Genomic DNA, 6,000 nt, shown 5'->3' with positions numbered 1-6,000 from the left:
TACAATATAAAATGAATTAAATTGTTTTCACTTTTTAGTCTATTCCATCTTTTTTTCCCCTCTTAATTATCATTCACTGCTGGGTGGTAAGGAGGTGGTAAAATTAGTGCACTCGTATATTGCTGGTGGCATTCTAAATTAGCAGTCTCTTGGAAAATAATATGAGATGATAAATTACCAATAAAACATTCATAGCCTTTTTGCTTAGTAACTTTTATACTGAGAAAAAAAAATGCTAAAATTGAACAAAGCCACACACACAAAATCTTCATCTAAGTATTATTTTATAATAGTGAAAACTATCCATATAGTGGTCATTCCATTGACTACTAAGCAGCCAATTAAAATTAAGGTTTTATATTAAACGATGGGTGGAAATGCTTACAACACAAAAGGGACACAAAATCTACTTAAATTATGATTACAAGTTTGTAAAAAGTACGCACAGGAAAAAAAACTAGAAGTAAATACAACAAATGTTAACTGGTAATTTTTTTTCTTCTTCTTTTCTTGATGTTAAATCTTAGATAATGCAGTTATGGCCATAATTTTTAAAAGGTAAGTAAAAACAATACTATCATTGACTCCAAATGAAATGGACTTTATATTTCCCACAGATTTATCATCTTAAAAACACTCAAATACTTTCCTTTTGTAATAAAATGTCATAAGCATTAGGGCACTGTCTTCAGAATTACATGTAAGATTACCAATTACAAGTTACTTGGCCAAATAGGTACTCAATTTCCCAGTTACAAAATTGTAAGCTGATGGGGGGTGTGCAATTTAATTTAATTATTTTTTTTAGACAGGGTTTCACTCTGTCGCCCAGGCTGGAGTGCAGTTTAAATTCATTTAGTTTAAACATGTTCTTAGTGTAGGGTCTGTTTTAAGGTCTAGTCATATGTTCTTATTTTGATATTTCTGTTTAGTAGAGCTGTAAAATGAAAACAAGCATGTGTTCGTTTAAAATCAATTTCCAGTTTCTACACACACACAAATTCAAGCTTGCACACGAGCTAAACCAGCAGGGGGCGAAATACAATAGGCATAAATCTGACAAGCCATATAGATTTTTCTTACTTTAGTGACTGAGCAATAACACAAAATCCAGCATCACCACAAAGCAATTGATATTCCCATTTAAAGTGATGCAGTCTCCGTATATCTTACAGCGATTGAGTAGTAAAGAGACAAATGCGGGTCCGTTGGAGCGCTCCGAGTTAATTTGTCTAGAACATTGCAGAGGCGGGATAAATCGTGATGAACTGCTATTGTCCTTATCTTTCTCCTGATTTGTATAATTCCTCCACCCAAAGGGGTGGACACTTCTCTGTGCCTGAGGGGGTGTTTTCCATTCTTGTTTCTTTGCGTAACTGCTGAGCTTTGCTGTTTTGGAACTATTTTAAGTTATTCAAATTACTGATGCAGACATTTGGCAAATATGGGCAGAATGAGGAGCCGGCGGGGGTCATGATTTGTAGGACCCCGGGCTCATCATCCGACACAGTAATCATAATCCTGTAGCCTTGTAGTCTGATTGTTACACTGGCTAGTGTTCTAACAGATATTCATTGTAAAGGAGGAGGAAAGGTACTATTTTTACCTTTATATAAATAACAGTTGATTATTTACATAAATAATCAACTGTTCAGGACTGATGATGGAAACAAAATCGGTTACGACCTCTGTTCCAGAAATGCGTTTGAATGCATAAGTTTATGGTGATCTCTTTAGCTTCACTGGATATTCTCCGTAAGGGTCTATGAAAAACGACCACCTTCTCCATCCATTAGCCAAATTCCGGACTACTATTTTCTTGTCCGTTTCGAAGACGATTTGTCAGTTTGGCGGCTGCTTTCCCACCTTAAATTCTGTTTATCGCAATCTCTTGTTATTTGTTAATATCAGCTTCTTCTTCTGTCGCCATAAATTTAAAAAGAGGAAGAGACAGGCTGTGAGTGAAAAAGTCGTTTTTCGGGGCGAAAAGGGCAAGCTGACGAATGCTCTCTAGTAGGTTTTTGGTAAAAATGTGGTTCTATATTTCCAAACCTTTACAATTTTATTTGGAGAGCAAGAGACTTAACCCTGTCTTGAGCTGAACGTTAACCGGCTGAAAGGCGCACCTGTCCCTCGCCGGGAGCGCAGCCTCACCCGGCGCCTGAGTGCGGGAAGACGTCTATCCCCCTACAGCTCTATGACTCGCGAGGAAGTAAAAGGAAAGGGCAGCTTGCCCGCACCCAAAATGGCGGCTGGCGCTCTGCACGAGAGCGCCTGCGCAGGGATAATCGTTCTGTGACACCAATTCCCCTGGAGTGTCCTCCCCCACCCCACAGCACCCACCAGCGCCCGGTCCCGACCTAGCCACCTGCGCCCGGAAGTGACGTGTCGGCGGCAGCGGTTCCCCCGCTGCATGATGGGAGAGTGTGTGGAGTGGGCGGGGGGTCTCCGTGGAGGAGGTGGAGGAGGCGGCGGCGGCGGAAGAGGGCGGAGGGTAGTGGGATGGGGGTCCCGTGGCAGCGGTGAAACTCCGGGTGGGCGTCCATGGTGCTGCTGCGCTGACAGGGCTGTGAGCAGCCGGCCTTCCGCTCTCACCAGTTCCGCGTCGGAATAGACGGCCCTTCCCCGGGGAGTCAGTTCCTCCCCGGGCCCCTCAGCCATGCCCATCGCAGCCGCCCCGAAGGAGCCAGGTAAGCGCCGCCGTTCCGCTCCCCTAGCTGCGCCGGGGAAAGAGGGTGCGGGGACCGGGCCCGGCCCAGCAGGCGGACCCTCACCCGGGCGGGGAGCATCTGCCCGCCGCGGAGCCGGGAGCTGCGAGGACGGAGCTGGCTCTGCGGGCCTGCAGGCTGCCGGCTTGGGCTCTGCTCTCTTCTGCAGCGAGTGCGGGAACGCCGCTGGTGGCGCCCGAAGCGCACGGCCCCCTCCTCGCCATCCCGGGCACCGGCCGGGTAAGTGGGAGTCCTTCCCTCCCCGGCCACCGCCGGCTCTCCCTGCCCCTTTGCTTCCACCTCCCAAAGCTCCGCGCTGGCTGCGTTCTCCCGGGAGCTGTTCAGAAGTTTGGGGCTTTGCTCGGGCTTCTTCGCTCTCCTTCCCCCTCCCTCGTGACAGGTGTAAACACTGCCTCCTTCACCGAGGCCCGAGGCTGGCCGCGACCTCAGTGTGCTGCTTCCAAGGGTCTCTGAAGCAAGCGAATTTGGACTCCTCAAACAGGCAGAGGGGACAGCCCCAAAGCTCACGCATCCCTTCCTGAGAGTACCTTTTCTGCTGTCTTCTTGCACTCTTCGAGAAATTATCTGCGTCTCCTCTCCAGATTGCGTTTGAAAAGTTGGACCATTATTTAAGTGCCTGGTTTGGCAGGTGCTGCGTCTTGCTTGGGGCAGAGGCAGAGTATGGGGTGAGGGGTGGTAGGGTCCTTGCTCTATTAGGAAAGTAATGGGGATAGCAAGGTTTTTTTTCCTTGTTGCTTTGTGCAAGTTATAGCTTGGTTATACTGAGTCTTTTCTGTTGGGGCCGAGGGAAGAACTGACTCATATATGTAAATTTTTTACTGGGCCGGGGGATGAAACAAAAGTAATGGTTCCGTTTCAAAGTTCTCACTTTAGGAGAAGTAAAGTAGAACTTTGGTTTTCAACTTTTCCCACAATGTAAGTCTTCCTTCCACCTCCTTTTCCGAGGATTTTCTTTGGTGGAGGGGAGACACAGTTTATCTTTGATGCTACACTTAATTGTTGCTTTCAGTTAACCTCTTAGACATTAAAATATATGCTAAACTCTAGGGACAACAAATGTTTCAACATTATTATGTTAATATAATTAGCACAGTCACGTACATTTTATATGTTTTACCAGTTTAAATGTTGGCTTTTTTAGTAGTCATTTTTAACACTTCGCAGAGGTATATTTGTTTAAACAAAGTATCTGTGGTAGTCTCCTAAATTTTCTTCGTAAAGATATTTCATATGGATTAAAAGACAGATCTTGTGTAAGACATCTAGCCCAGTAAATGGCATTTAGCAGATATTCATTAGATCTGGTTGTTCCTCCGTGGATTAAATTAGATATATCAGTTGATCTTCAAAGTACACATATATTTTTAAATCTTCAAAAACCTCTGGAAAAAAATCCACTACAATTCACATAATATGTAGGGCATTTAAGTTTTAATGTTTGCTGATCTTTTGACCTAGAGACTGTTAAAAAATAATCCTATATCACAACAAGGATAATATGTCCTTAATAGCCTTGATACATCTTGCAGAATCCAGTTTTCGTTATGAAAATTGTATAGTGTGGGTGAATCCTATCATAAAACATCATTTTACATTTTCATTTGTTCTGCTTACATTTAGTGAAAAACTAATTCAGAAATGTAATGACATTTGAGTACCAAATAATGTTTTATTTTGTGTGAAATCTAAAGTGCTTTCCTCAGCAGGCAAAGTCTTTGAATAGCTTCTCATTAAGGGATTGCCCCTTCTCTCCCAACCCTTCCCCCAAATCTCATAAAAGGAGGCTGCTAAGTATTTAGATATTTTTAAATCATCATAAATTATTTAAATAAAATGTTTATATTCTAATTTAATGTTACCTACACTTTGTAGATTAAAAAATAAAGGTTTTTTCCCTCTAAGCACTTTCAATTCCTTTTTAAGTAGAATAGTGAACCTTTCTAGCCGGAACTTGATAAGTATTTTTAGTTTTTACACTATTTTGAAAATCTGGCATTGTATGGATTTTACATATCTCATTTTGCTAATCATTTTCTCTGTCAGTTTGTGTATATATCAGATATAGTCACAAGTCCTTTTGCAGCTTTATATGATAATTGCTGACATATATGAGCAGTATATATGTTGCTCATATATATTGCTTCCTATGAGCAAGATAGTTTTCTAAATGCTTTATATATAGTGTACTAACTCAATCCACACAACAACCTGTAAGGTAGTAAGTAGTAGTATCCCTCATTTTTCAGAGAGGAAACTGAGGCACACAGATACTAAGTAACTTGCCTGAGGTCAAACAGCTGGTATGTGACAGAGCCATTTGCTAGACCATTTATATAGTCTTATGCAAAACTATACTATGTATTGTCTGTGATTTGTGCAATATGTAGCAAAAGTATAACAACATGCATAGGAATGATAAACACCAAGTCGGAATAAAAGTGACCTTTGGAGAACTTGAGAGGGATGAAGGATCTAGGAGGGGCCCGTGGGTTTACAAACATATCTTTGTATCCTTAAAAAAAAATCCGAAGTTGACTTGTTAAGAGATTAAGATTTAACACACCTGGGTGACGGTTACTTGCTCATTCGTTATGGCTTTTTTCTCCCTAAGGTTTGCATGAAATTCTTCACAATGAAATTAAAAGTTTAAAGTCCGGGAGCGGTGGCTCACACCTGTAATCCCAGCACTTTGGGAGGCTGAGGTGGGCAGATCACCTGAGGTCGGGAGTTCAAAACCAGCCTGACCAACATGGAGAAACCCCGTCTCTACTAAAAATACAAAATTAGCCGGGTGTGGTGGCACATGCCTATAATCCCAGCTATTCGGGAGACTGAGGCAGGAGAATCGCTTGAACCCGGGAGGCGGAGGTTGCAGTGAGCTGAGATCACGCCAGTGCACTCCAGCCTGGGCAACAAGAACAAAACATTGTCTCCAAAAAAAAAGAAATTAAAAGTTTAGGTATTTAACTTTAAAACATATATAAAGTATCACTCTTCTTTCAGCATTGTGTATTAAAAAAAGGACAGGAAAGGAGTTAGTATTATTTTGTGTTGACTTTCTTTTAAAATACAAGGAGCTTCTAAGTTTAAAAAAAAAAATGTTTTTAATTAAGAATTGTTTGCCTCTCCAGATTCCTCTGCATTAACTTCCCTTGCCTGGGCTCTTCCCTATTGCTGGCAACCATTTAACAGCCCTTTGTCACACTCCTAGTGTCTATTTCTGGCCTTACCCTCCTAGGGTAGGGGCTCATAGGTCTGTGGATTAGACCTA

General features: G+C 42.3%; 1 protein-coding gene across 5 annotated transcripts in view; it reads left to right on the top strand.

The window, feature by feature from the left end:
* The first annotated feature begins 2,402 nt into the window (after positions 1 to 2,402).
* Positions 2,403 to 6,000, top strand: part of AFTPH (aftiphilin) — a 67,520-nt gene continuing 63,922 nt past the window's right edge. For 4 of the 5 annotated variants that reach the window (XR_002913878.2, XM_024242582.3, XM_054548136.2 and 1 more), the window contains exon 1: positions 2,501 to 2,690. The gene's annotated coding sequence lies outside the window, so the exon portion shown is untranslated. Of the gene's footprint in view, positions 2,691 to 6,000 lie in introns of all 5 variants that reach the window. The other variant, XM_024242581.3, reaches the window with a different exon arrangement.

This window comes from Pongo abelii, chromosome 12 (assembly GCF_028885655.2).
Source record: "Pongo abelii isolate AG06213 chromosome 12, NHGRI_mPonAbe1-v2.0_pri, whole genome shotgun sequence".
NCBI classification, from domain to species: Eukaryota; Metazoa; Chordata; class Mammalia; order Primates; family Hominidae; genus Pongo; species Pongo abelii.
The sequence above is the reverse complement of the archived record's forward strand: the minus strand, read 5'-3'. Positions and strand labels throughout refer to the sequence as shown.